The sequence below is a fragment of the Balaenoptera physalus genome (assembly GCF_965194825.1).
Source record: "Balaenoptera physalus genome assembly, chromosome: 18".
NCBI lineage: Eukaryota > Metazoa > Chordata > Mammalia > Artiodactyla > Balaenopteridae > Balaenoptera > Balaenoptera physalus.
Genome location: NC_138899.1, coordinates 81,238,336 through 81,257,300, shown reverse-complemented (window position 1 = coordinate 81,257,300; position 18,965 = coordinate 81,238,336). Strand labels below are relative to the sequence as shown.

Sequence of the window (18,965 nt, the reverse complement as noted above, 5' to 3'; positions counted from 1 at the left end):
TAGATTATTACTACTTAAGTAATCTGCCTTATAGACCCCTTCCATCCCCTAAAGGAAAGTAACTTTGTAATAACCAACATGATTTTTGCAGTTTCGCCTCATATAATTTCCCTGTTCCTGCTCCCTTCTGCCTATAAAAGCCTTTCGTTTTGTACAGCTTCTTTTTTTTTTTTTTTTTTGCCGCACCTTGCGGCTTGTGGGATTTTAGTTCCCTGACGAGGGATTAAACCTGGGCCCTTGGCAGTGAGAGTGTAGAGTCCTAACCACTTGACCACCAGAGATTTTTAAAAAATATTTATTTATTTATTTGGCTGTGCTGGGTCTTAGTTGCAGCACATGGGATCTTTAGTTGTGGATGCAGACTCTTAGTTGCGGCATCCAGGATCTAGTTCCCTGACCAGGGATTGAACCCGGGCCCCCTGCACTGGGAGCACAGAGTCTTAACCACTGGATCACCTGGGAAGTTCCCTCTGTACAGCTTCTTGAAACTCCTTTCTATCTGCCAGATTGGATGCTGCCAAATTTGTATCGATTTTTGCTCAAATAAACTTGTTAAAAATTTTAATATGCCTCAGTTTACCTTTTAACAGTCTCTTCAGCAAATGGTATTGGAAAAACTGGATATCAACATGTGAAGGAAAGAAGCTGGACCTCTACCTTACCCCATATACAAAAAATTAATTCAAAATGGGTTAAAGACCTAAATGTAAGACCTCAAACTTATAAAACTCCTAGAAGAAAACAGGGGAAAAGCTTCATGGTATTTGATTTGGCAATGATTTCTTGGACATGACACCAAAAGCACAGGCAACAGAAGTAAAAATAGAAAAATGAGACCACATCAAACTTTAAAACTTCTGCATAGCAAAGGAAACAATCAACAGAGTGAAAGGCAATTTACATAATGGGAGAAAATATTTGCAAACCGTATATCTGATAAGGAATATATAGAACTTCACAATAATATAGTGTATACTTTAAAATTTAAGAGAGTAGATCTCGTGTTAAGTGTTCTTAATATAACAAAATAAATTTGGAACTCTCATGCAGTATTTTTGGGAATGTAAAACAGTGCAGCCACTACGGAAAACAGTATGGAGGATCCTCAAAAAATTAAAAATTTAATTAGCGTATGATCCAGCAATACAACTTCAGGGTATAAATCCAAAATAATTGAAAACATAGCAGCATTGGGACTTCCCTGGTGGCATAGTGGTTGAGAGTCCGCCTGCCAGTGCAGGGGACATGGGTTCAATCCCTGGTCCGGGAAGAACCCACATGCCGTGGAGCAACTAAACCTGTGTACCACAACTACTGAGTCTGTGCTCTAGAGCCCGAGAGCCACAACTACTGAGCCTGCAAGCCACAACTACTGAGCCTGCAAGCCACAACTACTGAGCCCACGTGCCACAACTACTGAAGCCCGCATGCCTAGAGCCCATGCTCCGCAACAAGAGACGCCACTGCAATGAGAAGCCCACACACTGCAATGAAGAGTAGTCCCCGGTCACCGCAACTAGAGAAAGCCCGTGTGCAGCAACGAAGACCCAACACAGCCAAAAAAAAAAAAAAAAGAAAAAGAAAAAAAAGAAAACATAGCAGCATTATTCACAATAGCCAAGAGATGGAGGCAACACAAAGGTCCACCAGTGGATGACTGGATAAACAAAATGTTGTACTGTATATACATACAATGAAATATCATTCAGCCTTAAAAAAAGGAAATCTTGTCACATGTTACAATGTGGATGACTTGAGGACATTATGCTCAGTGAAATAAGCAAGTCACAAAAGACAAATACTATATGATTCCACTTATATGAGGTACCTAGAATAGTCACAATGTTAGGAACAGAAAGTAGAATCATGGTTGTCAGTGAGTTTGGAGAGAGGGAAAAAGAAAATTGTTCAATAGATACAGTTTCAGTTTTGCAAGATGAAAAAGTTCTAGAGATTTGTTGCAGAAAATGTGCATATAGTTAACACTATTGTAGCACACATTTTTTAAATGGTTATGATGGTGTTTCTTAACCACATAAAATAAAAAATAATAATAAAAGAAAAAAGAATCCAACTTCATTCTTTTTCATGTTGACATCCAGTTTTGACATCATCATTTACTGATAAGGCGGTCCTTTTCCCATTGAATAGTCTTGGCGCCCTTCTTGTAAGTCATTCGAAACTGAATCCAGCAGTATATTAAAAGGATTATAGGGAATTCCCTGGCAGCCCATGGGTTAGGACTCTGCACTTTCACTGCTTAGGGCATGAGTTCAGGGAACAAAGATCCCGTATGTTGCGCTGCGTAGCCAAAAAAAAAAAAAAAAAAAAAGGATTATACAGGATGAGCAAGTGGGATTTATTCCTGGAATGCAAGGAAGTTCCAATATACAAAAACTGATCAATGTAATATACTCTATTAACAGAATGAAGGGAAAAAAGAAAAAAACACATGATAATCTCAAATGATGCCAAAAAAGCATGTGGCAAAATTAGCAGCTTTTCATGACAAAAACACAAAATACACTAAGAATAGAAGGAAACTATCTCAAAATAATAAAGTCCATATATGAAAAATCAACAACTCAATGGTGAAAAATTTAAAGCTTTTCCCCTAAGAACAAAAATAAGATGAGGATTCAGTTTCCTCCACTTTTATTCAGCATAGCATTGGAGGCAAGAATAAGAAAAAAAAGGCATCCAGACTGGAAAAGAAGTAAAACAATCTTTGTTCATAGATAACACAATTTTATATGAAATAAGCCCTAAAGATTCCATGGGGGGAAAAAACAACTGTTAAGGCTAATTCAGTAAAATTTCAAGATACAAAATCAACACACAAAAATCAATTGCATTTCTAAACATTAAAAATGAGCAGGGAATTCCCCGGCAGTCCAGTGGCTAGGACTCCATGCTTCCACTGCAACCGGTTTGATCCCTGGTTGGGAACTAAGATCCTCACACCAGCATGGCCAAAAAAAAAAGAACAATCTGAAAAAGAAATTAAGAAATCAATTTCATTTATAAAATCATAAAAAATAATAAAATACTTAGGAATAAATTTAACCAAGGAGGTAAAAGACATTTTCACTGAAAACTACACAACATTGCTGAAAAAATTTAAAAAGACACAAACAAATGGAAAGATGTTTTCATCTTCCAGTCTTCAACAAATGGTGGTGGCAAAACCAGATATTCACATGCAAAGAATGAAGTTGGATCCTTACCTAATACCATATACGAAGTTTGACTCAAAGAGGATCAAAGACTTAAATGTAAGAGATAAAATTATAAATCTGTTAGAAAAAAAACATAGGGCTAAATATTTATGACCTTGAATTCGGCAATGATTTCTTGTACATGACACCAAAGGCACAGGCAACAAAAGAAAACATAGACAAATCAAACTTCATAAAAAAGTAAGCTTGGGCTTCCCTGGTGGCGCAGTGGTTGAGTGTCTGCCTGCCGATGCAGGCGACACGGGTTCGGGCCCTGGTCTGGGAGGATCCCACATGCCGCGGAGCAGCTGGGCCCGTGAGCCACAATTGCTGAGCCTGCGCGTCTGGAGCCTGTGCTCCGCAACAAGAGAGGCCGCGATAGTGAGAGGCCCGTGCACTGCGATGAAGAGTGGTCCCCACTTGCCACAACTGGAGAGAGCCCTCGCGCAGAGATGAAGACCCAACACAGTCATAAATAAATAAATAAATATTTAAAAAATAAAATAAAATAAAATAAAGGGCAGTAATTTCAACATTAAGATTTAAAAAAAAAAAAGTAAGCTTTTGCACATCAAAGGACTCTATCAACAGAGTAAAAAGGCAACCCACGGAGTGGGAGAAAATATTTTCAAATCACATGTCTGATAAGGGATCATAATCTGCAATATATAGAGAACTCCTAAAATTCAACAACAGGGAAACAATCGAATTAAAAAATGGGCAAAGGACTTGAATAGACATTTCTACAAAGAAGATGTACAAATGGCCAACAAGCACATGAAAGATGCTCAACAACACTAACTATTAGGGAAATGCACATGAAAACCACATGAGATACCACCTTTCACATCTATTAAGAAAACTAGAGGAAATTCCCTGGCGATCCAGTGGTTAGGACTCTGCGCTTCCACTGAAGGGGGCAGGGGTTCAATCCCTGGGGGGGGTGGGGGGGTGGGAAATAAGATCCCACAAGCCACGTGATGCAGCAAAAAAGAAAAAGAAAAAAAAATTACAAATATGTGGAAATTAAACACCACACTCTTGGGACTTCCCTGGTGGTGCAGTGGTTGAGAGTCCGCCTGCCAATTCAGGGGACACGGGTTCGAGCCCTGGTCCGGGAAGATCCCACATGCCGCGGAGCAACTAAGCCCGTGCGTCACAACTACTGAGCCTGCGCTCTAGAGCCTGCGAGCCACAACTACTGAAGCCCACGTGCCACAACTACTGAAGCCCGTGTGCCTAGAGCCTGTGCTCCGCAACAAGAGAAGCCACCACAGTGAGAAGCTCATGCACCACAACGAAGAGTAGCCCTTGCTTGCTGCAACTAGAGAAAGCCCGCACGCAGCAACGAAGACCCAATGCAGCCAAAAATAAATAAATAAATTTATAAAAAACAAACAAACAAAAAACACCACACTCTTAAAGGGTCAAAGGGTCACAGAAGGACTCACAAGGGAAATTAGAATATACACTGAGACAAATAAAAATAAAGACACAACACACCAAAACTTATAGAATACAGCAAAAGCAGTGCTAAGAGGAAAACTTATAGCCCTATATGCCTATAGTAAAAACGAACAGAGGTCTGAAATCACTAACCTAATTATATGCCATAAGTAACTAGAAAAAGAAGACCAAACGAACCCCAAACTTAGCAGAAGGAAGGACATAGCAAAGCTTAGAGAAGAGATCAATGAAATAGAGAATAGAAAAACAACAGGGAAATCAAAAAACCCAAAAGTTGGTTCTTTGAAAAGATCAACAAACTTGACAAATGGTTAGATAATTTACTAAGCAAAAAAGAGAGAAGACATGGGACTTCCCTGGTGGTCTAGTGGTTAAGACACCATACTTCCAATGCAGGGCATGTGGTGGGTTCAATCCCTGGTTGGGGAACTAAGTTTGGGGAACTAAGATCCCATGTGTGTCAAGGTGCAGCCAAATAAATAAATAAACAAATAAATCTCCTTCAATAAGATTTTTTTTTTAAATGGAGAAGACAAACTACTAAAATCAGAGATGGAAATGGGGACATTACTATTGATTTTAAGAAATTAAAAAGAATTTGGGCTTCCCTGGTGGTGCAGTGGTTGAGAATCTGCCTGCTAATGCAGGGGACACGGGTTCGAGCCCTGGTCTGGGAAAATCCCACATGCCGCGGAGCAGCTGGGCCTGTGAGCCACAATTACTGAGCCTGTGCATCTGGAGCCTGTGCCCTGCAACGAGAGAGGCCACGATGGTGAGAGGCCCGCGCACCACGATGAAGAGTGGCCCCCACTTGCCACAACTAGAGAAAGCCCTCGCACAGAAACGAAGACCCAACACAACCAAAAATAAAATTAATTAATTAATTAATTTAAAAAAAAAAGAATTATAAGAGTATCGTACAAACAATTGTACAGCAACAAGGTGGATAACCTAGATGAAATGAATAAATTCCTAGAAATACACAATCTATGACAACTGAATCATGAAGAAATAGAAAATCTGATTAGACCTCCTAATAGAGTGATTGACTCAGTAATCAAAAACCTTGCAATAAAAAAAAGCCCAGGACCAGATGTCTTTACTGGTGATTTCCACCAAACATTTATTTTTAATAGATTTATTTTATTAATTTATTTGTTTGCTTGTTTATTTATTTATTTTTTGGCTGCATTGGGTCTTTGTTGCTGTGTGCGGGTTTTCTCTAGTTGCGGCGAGTGGGGGCTACTCTTCATTGAGGTGCACGGGCTTCTCCTCGCGGTGGCTTCTCTTGTTGTGGAGCACAGGCTCTAGGCGCGTGAGCTTCAGTAGCTGTGTCACGTGGGCTTCAGTAGTTGTGGCTCGCGGGCTCTAGAGCACAGGCTCAGTAGTTGTGGTACATGGGCTTAGTTGCTCCGCTGCATGTGGGATCTTCCCGGACCAGGGCTCGAACCCATGTCCCCTGCACTGGCAGGCAGATTCTTAACCACTGAGCCACCAGGTAAGCCCCTCCACCAAACATTTAAAGAAGAAATAACATCGATCCTTATCAAACCCTTCCAAAAAATTGAAGAGAAGGAAACACTTCTTAATTCATTCTATGAGGCTACCATAATCTGATATCAAAGCCAGACAAGGACACTACAAGAAAAGGAAACTAAAGCTCAATATCCTTTATGAACATTGATGCAAAAATACTCAATACTAGCAAACTGAATTCGGATTTAAAGTTTTTAAAATTTTAAAATCAAAAGAATGAAGAGAAAAAAGCACTCCATCATCTCAATTGATGCAGAAAAAGCACTTGACAAAATTCAAGATCTCTTTATGATAAAAATAGTTGACAAGGGGACTTCCCTGTTGGTCCAGTGGTTAAGACTCTGCGCTCCCAATGCAGGGGGCCCGGGTTCAATCCGTGGTCAGGGAACTAGATCCTGCATGCCGCAACTAAAAGAGGCCACATTCCTCAACAAAGATCGCACATGCAGCAACTAAGACCTGGTGCAGCCAAAAAAGAAAAAATGTTGATAAACTAGGAGTAGAAGGAAACTACCTCAACATAATAAAAGTCATTCATGAAAACCCCACAGCTAAATAGGGTTTTAACCCATCATACTCAAAACTTTTCCTCTCAAATCAGGAACAAGGCTTACAGACCGATTCAGGAAAGTAGTAGGACACAAAATCACACCAAAAAATCAGTTACTTTTCTATACACTAATAATAAGCAAACAAAAAAGGAAATTAAGAAACATAATTCCATTCACAAGAGCATCAAAGACAAATACAATGCTAAGGAATTAGGAATTAACTTAACCAAGGAGATGAAAGACATACAATGAAAACTACATAATATTGCTGTGAGAAATTAAAGCAGACCCAAATAAATGGAAACATATCCTGTGTTCATTGGAAGACAATATTGTTAATGACAATATCACCCAAAGTGGTCTACAGGCTCGATGCAATCTCCATCAAAATCCCAACAATGATTTTGCAGAAATAGAAAATCCATCCTGGGACCTCCCTGGCAGTCCAGTGGTTAAGATCCTACACTTCCATTGCAGCGGGTACAGGTTCGACCCCTGGTGGGGGAACTAAGATCCTGCATGCCACGTGGCCAAAAAAAAAAAAAAAAAAAAAGGAAAAGAAAAAGAAAATCCATCCTAAAATTCATATGGAATCTCCAGGGATCCCAAAGCCAAAGTCATCTTGAAAAAGAAGAAAGCTGGAGGACTCACAGCTCCTAATTTCAAAACTTACTGTAAACTATAGTAATTAAAGCAGTGTGGTACTGGCTTAAAGACAGACCTATAAACAGTGGAATAAATAGCCCAGAAATAAGCCCTCCCCAGTGCTGTCAAGTGATTTACAGGGGTGCCAAGACCACCCCAGTAATATTTTAACAAAATTTTTATGACAAAATTCTTCCAAAATTGATTTTAGTGGTGAGGGAAGCCAGCATCCTATGCTAGTTCCCCATCTTAACAGAAACGCAGGTATGATTTATTGTCTTTTTCTAGCTCCTTTGCATCAAGAAAGCAGCAAGTTCAACTGCAGGCAATTTCTGATCACCCAGATGCTGATCTCTGCAACGCAAATTATTTTTGTCCATTTTGAGACACTCCTGGTTAACAAGATGCTAGCTTACTTCATTTCCTCAGGGGTTGTAGTATCTCCCCACAGTAGTTAGAGAGGATATCAGAGGAGGGAATGACATCTCAGCTGTCAAGTGAAATCCCTTCTACATCAAGTTTCTTACCCCTGGGACCAAAGTCATGCTGCTTCCAGCCTAGCCATAAATAATGGCTGCTAGCCTGAGGTTTTCCTCATCAACTCTCTGGGCCAGAGTCGCTGCTCAGTAAACTGCTGCAATTTTCCTAATGTAGGATACAGAGGAACGACCTAGGAAGGGTTATCAAATAGTATACAAGTCTAGATGGTTTGTTCTAGAGTTCCTTTTCATTGAAATAAAAAATGACTATTAGCAACACCAATTAGCTATGTGAACGGCAAGGGTTTTAACCTCTCTGTAACCCTTTTCAGCTTCTATGTCACTAATCAAAATACATTATGAGGAGGGTTTCAAAAGAGTCTTTAAAATTCTAAGCATGATTTGTACTTGTTAGATGGAATGAGGGCCTCTCTAGCCAGCAAGAATAAAGTTTTTGAAAATCTGTGTCTCTTCTACGCCTTTTAATTAATTCTCAAAGTCCAACATGTAAAGGATATAACATAGAAGAACTTCTCTGTAATGCTATTTTCTAAAGAGTAAACTTTATCACGAAGACTGTGTGTTTCAGACTTTTCCAGAATTAATGGATTGTGTCATATGTAATTTTTCCCATAAAATAACCTCATCGCACGGATCTTAGAACATTTAGTGGTTTTGGTACCTATAATATTTTATTCTTGTCTGCTCATTTAATCATGGATTGTCCTATTTAGAGCCTTATTTTTGCAGATAAGGGATTTTCTAAGTCAAGAAAAGGCATGCAATTTTTTCAAAAGAAGAGAAAGAACTTAAAAGCATCGATGAGTAGTCAGTCAAGTAAGAGAGGTTTACAGTTTCTTACCTAGTATCTACTAATTGCTATAATTCTCAGATTTACTAGGAAAGGTTTTTTTTTTGGCTGAGCAGCATATAGGATCTTAGTTCCCCAGCCAGGGATCGAACCCTCGCCCCCAGCAGTAGAAGCCTGGAGTCCTAACCACCAGGGAAGTCTCGGAAACCATTCTTTTAATGGTTTTAATTCTTTTAATTCTCTGAAACCACTCTTTTTTTTTTTTTTTTTTGTTTAATTGATTAATTAATTAATTTATTTTTGGCTGTGTTGGGTCTTCGTTTCTGTGTGAAGGCTTTCTCTAGTTGTGGCAAGCGGGGGCCACTCTTCATCGCGGTGCGCGGGCCTCTCACTATCGCGGCCTCTCTTGTTGCGGAGCACAGGCTCCAGACGTGCAGGCTCAATAGTTGTGGCTCACGGGCCTAGTTGCTCCGCGGCATGTGGGATCTTCCCAGGTCAGGGCTCGAACCCGTGTCCCCTGCATTAGCAGGCAGATTCTCAACCACTGCGCCACCAGGGAAGCCCTGAAACCACTCTTTTAATTAACAAATTTATTTATTTATTTTGGCCGCACCGGGTCTTGGTTGCGGCATGCGTACTCTTAGTTGTGGCGTGCGGGATCTAGTTCCCCAACCAGGGATGAAACCTGGCTCCTTGCATTGGGAGCTCGAGGTCTTACCCACCGGATCACCAGGGAAGTCGCCCCTGAAACCATTCTTTTGACATGCATCTTAACTATCCAGGGCCAGTATCCTGTTTTCTCCCTCCTGAATCCCCTCAGGGCACACCTTGGGATGGGAGTGGGGATGCCATCCCTGAGGGCTTTATGACCACAACATCCTTTGTTTACTGATAGGACATATTTTGTCCACATGACCCAAGTTAATATTCCCCCTTTTTTTTTTTTTTTTTAAAGCCTTATTTTTTTTTAAATTAATTAATTAATTTATTTATTTTTGGGTGTGCTGGGTCTTCGTTTCCGTGCGAGGGCTTTCTCTAGTTGCGGCAAGCGGGGGCCACTCCTCATCGCGGTGCGCGGGCCTCTCACTGTCGCGGCCTCCTGTGGTGGAGCACAGGCTCCAGACGCGCAGGCTCAGTAGCTGTGGCTCACGGGCCCATTTGCTCCGTGGCATGTGGGATCTTCCCAGACCAGGGCTCGAACCCATGTCCCCTGCATTGGCAGGCGGATTCTCAACCACTGTGCCACCAGGGAAGCCCCTAATATTCCGCTTTGACAAAAGAAAAAATGCATTTGGATTAGCTTTAAAAAGTTTTCTCATAAATATTTGATTTAGTACATAAAACCTAATACATATCTGAATTTTTGAAAATTAGTCTATATCTGTTTCTGTAGATTAGAGTCCTAAAGTTAGAATGAGCGATCATTGCTCATTTCAGCAGCACATGTACTAAAATTGGAACGGTACAGAGACGATTAGCATGGCCCCCGTGCAAGGATGACATGCAAATTTGTGAAGCGTTCCATATTTTTTTTAATTTTCAAAAAAATTTTTAAAAAAGAATGAGATCATAGTATATGCAAATTTTAACTCTAACAGATATTTGTATTCATCTACCAGTTTGTATTCCAACTATTAGTACATGAGTGTAACTCTTTTTCTCATACTTCATCAGCACTGGTTGTTAACAGTTTTTATTGTTATTTAAGAAGCAAAAAATTGTTAAGAAGTTAAAAATTGTAAGATTTTTGTTTCAGGATGCCTACTGCAGCTAAATTTGTGATTGTAAAAAAACTGAAAATACCCTAAGCAGTAATTAATATACAAATAATTACAAATTAGGGAATATACTTATTGCAGAATATCTACTATTAGCCATGAAGAAGGAGGTGGAACTACAGGGTATTTCTCCCTAACTTCCGCAGTTCACATCCCGTGTGCCAGGACAATACTAAGTTCTTCACGTATATCAAAGCTTCCAACTCTCATTACAACCCCATGTGGTCAGTACTATCATCACACCTAACTTGTGTTTAAAACAAAATTCAACTAAGTTTGGAGAGCTAATTGGCTTTACTCAAAGATTCATGAAGCGGGCAGCGTCCCTTCTAGCAGATAGAAGGGCCCTCCGAGGAGCTGTACAGAATGGAAGGTTTTTATAAACTGGAGGGTGGGGCAAGGAAGTCATTAGCAAAAGAAAAGAAAGGGTTATTTGGGGCCAGGACATCGTTTTCTGGGATAAAGGACTGGGCAAGGGTTTTGTCATGCAGACGGCCTCTCCTTCCTCTTGGTCGGGGGCAGGGGGAGGGGTGGGGGTGAGGATGGGATTACTTCATTGGTGCCAACCAGAAAATTCCAAACTGTCTGCTTAAGATTACATTTCTGGGGAAGGTTGAAACTGTAATTAGATTAGGCGTTAAATCTAGGCTTTAGCACAAGTGATGCCATTTTGGGCCTATGGTTTTTTCCTTTAACGATTACAAATGAGGGAACCGAGGCAGTACCACATAGCAATACTGTAGACTACTAAGCAGCAATCAAAAAGGATTAGGTGGGGGGCTTCCCTGGTGGCGCAGTGGTTAAGAACCCGCCTGCCAACGCAAGAGACACGGGTTCGAGCCCTGGTCCGGGAAGATCTCACATGCCGCGGAGCAACTAAGCCCGTGCGCCGCAACCACTGAGCCTGCGCTCTAGAGCCCGCGAGCCACAATTACTGAGCCCACGTGCCACAGCTACTGAAGCCAGCCTGCCTAGAGCCCTTGCTCCCAACAAAAGAATCCACCACAATGAGAAGCCCGAGCACTGCAACGAAGAGTAGACCCCGCCGCAACTAGAGAGAAAAGCACGTACAAGGACCCAATGCAACCAAAAATAAATAGATAAATAAATAAATTTATATATAAAAAAAAAGGATTAGGTGGACCTACTTGTACTGATCTGGAACATGTCTGTACCATATCATTAACTGAAAAAGCCAATGTGAGAGTGATAAATAATACGATTCCATTTTATATTTTAAGAGTATAAATGTTTATGTAAACATACCTGTGTAAGCATAGAATCAAATACAGAATATTATTATATTAATAATTTGGACTTGAAAGATTTGTGAAGAGGGTTCCGATTGATGTCTTAATGTCTAATTTACCTAATTTTAAAGGAAAGAAAGAAAAAACAGGAGGAAGGAAAAGAAAGAAGTAAAATAAAGAAGTGAAATAGGGTTCATCCTAGGGACCTCCCTGGCGGTCGAGTGGTTAAGACTCCACACTTCCAATGCAGGGGGCGCGGGTTCGATCCCTGATGGATCCCACATGCTTCGTGCTCAAAAAAAAAAAAAAAAAAGTATTCATCCTTAATGGTAAGCCAAAATTGGGTACCACCATGATTAAGCAGCTTTTTTCTTCCACGCAGTGATGGAGAGAAGAAAATTATTAACCTACTCAGAATTTGGAAGCGATTCAAAGCAAACATGTCCCCTTAGTTTATTTAAACAAAGTCATTAAGTTTTCTCCAACCGTCTGATTATTACACGATCTGATATTTGCTACATTACACACTGGTCACTACCACACCAGCTTCCTCCCCATTCCCCACTTGCAATACTAACTGGCCTCCAGATTTTTTTCTGAAAACAACAAAAGATTTTGTTTCTTAAGCCAATTAGTTCCAAATAACTCTTACATCTTCACTTAGCTTTCCCGATGTTTCTGTAAGAGAGGCCCACTGGACTATATTGCAGATGGCTTGCGGCCATTTACTTGGTTTCAATTCAGTTTCTCTAGGTAGAACCAGACATTTTGTCAGTGCATTTGGGGATTAAAATGCATATTTCCCCAGAGACATGCTATAACCTATTCCCACTTTAAACTCTAGGACATGCCCTATATTAGGAAAATTTTTATGAACTATACAATAGAATTAAATTAGTAAGTATATGTTCTGCATCTATAGCTACAACGCGCATGGGAATACAAAGATAAATAACCTATCATTCCTGCCCCCCAAGAGAACAGGGAGAAGACCTGTAGACAACAAATATTTCCACCTACATTACAGTATTTTCTTCGCTGTAGCAAAGTTCTGCGGAAGAGGAGGGGAAAAGGGTAGGGGAAACTCGACCGAGGGAGTAATGTTTCAGCTGGACCTTCAAACAACAGTCTTTAAACTTTTGCTCACATACTTTCTAGAAAGATTTTGATGAACTATAAACCCTTTTACACATATAAAGTGACATCTAACATAATTTCTGTGTAGTGCAAATATGTCCATTAAAAATACAAATCTTAAATCAGTTTTATTAATGTGTTCAATGGCATCTAAATACTGTATTGTCAGGCTTCCCTGGTGGCGCAGCGGTTAAGAATCCGCCTGCCAAGGCAGGGGACATGTGTTCGAGCCCTGGTCCAGGAAGATCCCACATGCCGCGGAGCAACTAAGCCCGTGCGCCACAACTACTGAGCCTGCGCTCCCTAGAGTCCGTGAGCCACAACTACTGAGTGCGCGTGCCACAACTACGTGTCTGCGTGTCCTAGAGCCCATGCTCCGCAACAAGAGAAGCCACCGCAGTGAGAAGCCCACGCACCGCAATGAAGAGTAGCCCCTGCTCGCCGCAACTAGAGAAAGCCCGCGCACAGCAACGGAGACCCAACGCAGCCAAAATAAATAAATAAATAAATAAATAAAAATTTAAAAAGTACATGAACAAGAAATTCTTTAGTAGGAAATTTTACATGATTCATTTTTCTCACTTGAACTTCATTTCCTTTCTACTTCCCCCATAGAATTTTATCCTAGTGTAATATATATTTGTTCTTAAAAGTCTGCTGGCGATCATCCTATGATATTGCTCTGCAACAAAAATATGTAAATAAGTTTTAATTGAAAAACTTCTAGGCCCATAAAGCTAAGTGTTAGACATTTTTTAACCAATGAAATATGAATTACATTGCTAACTTTGATTAAACCGACACAATGTACTATGCACTTCAACTAACAATGTATAAAAAGTAGAATTTTATAGAAACTCTTACTTAAGGTACCTTTTAATTCCCTTTTTGATTTCCTCGTTGACCCACTGGCTTTTTTTAGTCGCATGTTGTTTAGTCTCCATGTAATGATTTTCTCCTCATTTCTTTTTCTGTGGTTGACTTCCCGCTTCATGTCGTTGTGGTCAGGGAAGATGCTCGGCCACAGGGAAGATGGCGCCAAGGACCATGCAGCGCACGACCCAGCGGCCAGGGGCGGGGGCCCGCGGCTCTGTAGGTGCCTGGAGCTCTCACAGACGGGGTGCTGTTCAGGCCCCTAAGACCAGGACGATGCAGAGCAAGAAAGCTGACCCCGGGAGCCTGCTTCTGGTCCCTCCCGTCCTCTGCTTCCCCCGCCAGCATTAAACTCACAGCATCCAGGGCAGAGGGGATCCACCGTGGCCACCAAGCCGGGAAGAAGGGACAGGTGTCAGCAGGGGACAGAGGGTCCTGTGGTCCACTATGGGTGGTGTGGGAGGCCTGCGAGACACCCAGGAGGAGGATCATTCCTCCCAGCGATCCCTGTGAAAAGGAGCGGCGAGACGCATCGCTCGGGCCTGCAGTCTGACCCCGAACGAAGTCTTTCGGTACGAGACGAAGTTTCTAGCGCTTCGTTAAGCCCCTGGGCTGACCTACAGCAGAACTCTGCCCACACCTCCGCACCGGCTCCAGAGGACGGCCAGCCCCCGGACCGCCTGGAAGGATCCTGGAGCCGCGGAAAGACCTTCTACTCTCTACCCTCCCGCGGGGAAGGCGGACCCAGAAGACCGTCCTGAGGGCGCTCCCAGCTCAGCAGGCCCAGGGGCCGCAGCTCCGGGGGCAGGACTGGGTGGGCAGTGACCTAGCGCTGGGCAGGGGGCGTGAGGGAGAGGGTCGAGGGCTCAACATGCAGGCCGAGGTCGGGGGCTGGCACCGTCCATCCCCCTCACCTGAGATCCAGCCGCTCACCGTGGGTCGGCCCCCGGCCCGGGCCCCCGGAGGCTCTGCAGCCACCGTCCACCGGCCGGCCCCCCCACCGGCCCCCGCGGAGCTCGTCCCCCCAACCCCGCCCCCGGCCGGCCCCCGCCTCCCTCCCCGGCCGCGGCCCGGACCCCAGGCCTCCCAGACGGGCTCCCGCCCCGCGGCGCGCGCCGGCCGGGGGTCTCTAGAGCCCGAGCCCCCTCTCCCGAGCCCGGCCTCCCGCCCTCCACCGGCACGTTTCCGAAACGGGCCGAGGCTGCACACTCACCTCGGGCCCCGCTGCTGCAGCCGGTCCGCGCCCGGGACGCAGGCTGCGGGACGCGAGCTCCCCGGGTCCGGCCTCGTCTGCGGCTTCGCGCTCCCGCACCTGCACGGCGGCCGCCGCTCTGCCCTCGGGCTGCGCAGCCTGCCTCCCGCTTCTCACATCGCGTCTGCTGGCTGCCCCTCGGCCCCCTCCTCCGCCGGCGGGGGGACGTCCGGCGGGGCCTGCGGCGGGGGCTGCGCCTTGCAGGCGGGGGCCCGTGTGTCCTAGGGTGGGACTGGGAGCCCTGCCCCACTGGCCACCCAAAGAGCCGCGCCACGCCCGTCAGGTCCCGCCGCCCCAGGTCTTTTTCCGGGACACCTGGGCAGCTGGGCGACGATAGATAGATAGATACCTGGGCAGTTGGGTGATCCTGTATATACACCTGGGCAGCTGGGCGACGATAGATAGATAGATAGATAGATAGATAGATAGATAGATAGATAGATAGATAGATACCTGGGCAGCTGGGTGATCCCGTATATACACCTGGGCAGCTGGGCGACGATAGATAGATAGATAGATAGATAGATAGATAGATAGATAGATAGATAGATAGATAGATAGATAGATAGATAGATACCTGGGCAGCTGGGCGACGATAGATAGATAGATAGATACCTGGGCAGCTGGGTGATCCTGTATATACACCTGGGCAGCTGGGCGACGATAGATAGATAGATAGATAGATACCTGGGCAGCTGGGCGACGATAGATAGATAGATAGATACCTGGGCAGCTGGGTGATCCTGTATATACACCTGGGCAGCTGGGCGACGATAGATAGATAGATAGATAGATACCTGGGCAGCTGGGTGATCCTGTATATACACCTGGGCAGCTGGGCGACGATAGGTAGATAGATAGATAGATAGATAGATAGATACCTGGGCAGTTGGGTGATCCTGTATATACACCTGGGCAGCTGGGCGACTCCAGGGCAGCTCGGTTAACTGAAAAACACATAAAACAAGAACAAAATGAAAGAAAAAACGCTTCAAGTTTATTTCTAATATTATAAAGAACTATTATGGTATTATATGAAAATAAATTAGAAAAACAGAACTTGGACAGCTTTGAAATTAGTTACAAATAACAGTTATTTATTTGTATTCAGAAGCATTAATGTATTCCTAACAGCTGTTTTTCCAAGTTTGTGGAAAAAGAAAGTAAAAAGCACTCATAAGTAGAACGCTCAATAACGTTTTACTTACAAAAGTTTGGACTATATTTCTTTCAAAAATCCAGTCAATTCAAATTAGGATTACTTTCTTGTTCTCCTATCAGCTGCTCTTCTTGATAGATAGCTTTTTGTGTGTGTGAATCTTCTCATCTTTTCTTGAACAAAATTGATCAGATTTGCTAACACTTTAATATCAGAAAGTCTTTGCGTCTAAACTTTAAACTAGATTCTAAGTCTTTTTTGTTGTTGTTGGCCACGCAGCGCGGCTTGTAGGATCAGCAGTGGCAGCCTGGAGTCCTAACCACTGGACTGCCAGGGAAGTCCCTCCTACGTCTTAGAAGTAACTTTCAGTGTGCATTTGCACCCCACACCCTTCTATCTCAGTGTAACCTACTGACCGCTCTACCTCCCTGCTGAGGCCAGCAGCACCAATTCTTGCCCAGACCACAAATCAGCTTCCCAAATTCTGCTCTTGCTGCCCTCGAGCCATCCTCCACAAAGTGGCCAGGGTTATCTGCTTAACATTCACATCATACTGTATAACTTTTTCACTTAAAAACCCTCTTTATGGCTTCTCCAGGCATGAAAAGAAAATTCAGACTCCTAGTACGGCCTACAAAACCCTCCTTGAACTGCTCTTGCTGGGCACTGCCTGCTCAGGAGGTGTCACTGCTTCCCTTGGTCCACTACGCTCCACCCTGCTCATCTCCACTTCTTAGGATGGGTTTAATTCTTGCTTTTCCGGCAGTCTAGAACAATATTCCCCTTGCTATTCTAATGGCTGCTCCTAGGGCAGATATCAATTTAAATGTTACTTGCTCAGAAAGGTCTCCCACGACCAGTAGCACAGGTCTCCACTGATATTCCCTGTTAAGAAGCTCTGTTTAATTCCTTCCGAGCACTCAACTGTAATTATTTTATTCATGTTCATTTTCGTTCATTTTAGTGTTTGTCAGATCTTTCTAATCGAGTGTAGACTATACTCTCTATGAGGCTAGGGATTATATCTGTCTTATTCATTGTTCTATCCCTTGCACTTATCATAGTATCTGGCATCACTCAGCTAACATTTGTGGAAGGAATGAACATCAAAGATCTGAGGGACTTCCCTCGTGGCTCAGTGGATAATAAGAGTCCACACTCCCAATGCAGGAGGACCAGGTTCAATCCCTGGTCAGGGAACTAGATCCCACACACATGCTACAACTAAGAGTTCTCATGCCACAACTAAGGAGCCTGCGTGCCACAACTAAGACCCGGTGCAACCAAATAATAAATAAATTAATTAATTTTTTTAAATCTTAAAAGTTCCACACAATGCTATAACAATGACTAATTTTTGTTACTACCACTAAGCGTTAGGGTTTTTTTTTTTTCATTTTATTGAAGTATAGTTGATTTACAATGTTGTGTTAATTTCTGCTGTATAGCAAAGTGACTCAGTTACACATATATTCTTTTTCATATTCTTTTCCATTATGGTTTATCACAAGATATTGAATATAGTTCCTGTGCTATACAGTACCACTAAGCATTAGCTGATAAAACTTTTCTGTCTTATCATGCTTGATGACTCTAACCCTGATTACAATTCTTATTTATTACATTTAAAAAATGACAATTGAATTCAAAATTACTTTCTTATCGACATAGATATGGCGTCTCAAAAGCATTTCCCACAACCATTTTATATCACATCACACATAAAAAATAAGCATGTCTTTTTTTTTTTTTTTTTAATTTCTCTACCTGTCATGAGTATGCAGTCATTCCGGGTCCCACTTTTCCATGGATAGATCCTTGGATATGATTTCTGTTTTAGGGTAGAAGGAAGCCAAAGCGCAAGTCTTCTGTAGCTACATATTAGTCTCCACTGTATGCATCTCATCTTAAAATCTTTTTACCTATCTGACAACAACAAAACAGAGATGATGATCCTATTCTCAATGACGATTTTTTTTTAAACAGGTTTTTTTTCTCAATTTATTTATTTTTATTTTTGGCTGCCTTGGGTCTTCGTTGCTGCTTGCGGGCTTTCTGTAGTTGTGGTGCAGGGGCTTCTCATTGCGGTGGCTTCTCTTGTTGTGGAGCATGGGCTCTAGGCATGCAGGCTTCAGTAGTTGTGGCACATGGGTTCAGTAGTTGGGGCATGCCGGCTTAGTAGTTGTGGCTCGCGGGCTCTAGAGCACAGGCTCAGTTGTTGTGGCGCATGGGCTTAGTTACTCCGTGGCATGTGGGATCTTCCCCGACCAGGGCTCGAACCCGTGTTGCCTGCATTGGCAGGCGGATTCTTAACCACTGCGCCACTAGGGAAGTCCTCAATGATGATTTTATTCTTCTAGATATCACCAGTTTTTTACTGAATCTCTTCTTCACTTCTAACAAGACATTTTTTATTGGTGATATAAATATTTGAAGACATTCTGTGGAAAAATATTGATACATCAAAATGTTAACAATGTAAAATAGCAAGGAGAGACCACTACACACCTATTAAGTGGTGAGACTGCAAAACACTGACAGCACCAAATGCTGATGAAGATGTGGACACCAGGAACTCTCATCATTACCAGTGGAAGTGCAAAAGTTCACTTTGATCCATGGTATTTATCCAAATGAGTTGAAAATATGTCCACACAAAAACCTGAACATGGATGTTTACAGGAGCTTTATTCGTAACTGCCAAAAACTTGGAAGCAACCAAGATGCCCTTCTGTGGGTGAATGGATAAATAAACTGTGGTGCATCCAGACAATGGAATATTACTCAGCGCTAAAAAGAAATGAGCTGT

General features: G+C 42.8%; 2 long non-coding RNA genes across 2 annotated transcripts in view; one reads left to right on the top strand and one right to left on the bottom strand.

Moving 5' to 3' along the window:
- LOC309647637 overlaps nt 1-18,965 on the bottom strand; it is a 50,774-nt gene that overhangs the window by 22,746 nt on the left and 9,063 nt on the right. Inside the window, exons 3-8 of the long non-coding RNA XR_014256208.1 lie at nt 17,924-18,597; nt 15,795-15,944; nt 15,723-15,760; nt 14,959-15,320; nt 14,103-14,252; nt 13,737-14,007 (exon numbers count right to left, since the gene is read on the bottom strand). This is a non-coding gene — a long non-coding RNA (uncharacterized lncRNA). The remainder of the gene's footprint in view (nt 1-13,736; nt 14,008-14,102; nt 14,253-14,958; nt 15,321-15,722; nt 15,761-15,794; nt 15,945-17,923; nt 18,598-18,965) is intronic.
- LOC309647656 lies at nt 3,784-5,556 on the top strand. Its single transcript, XR_014256233.1, has 2 exons — nt 3,784-3,974; nt 5,281-5,556. It is a non-coding gene; the product is annotated as an uncharacterized lncRNA (long non-coding RNA).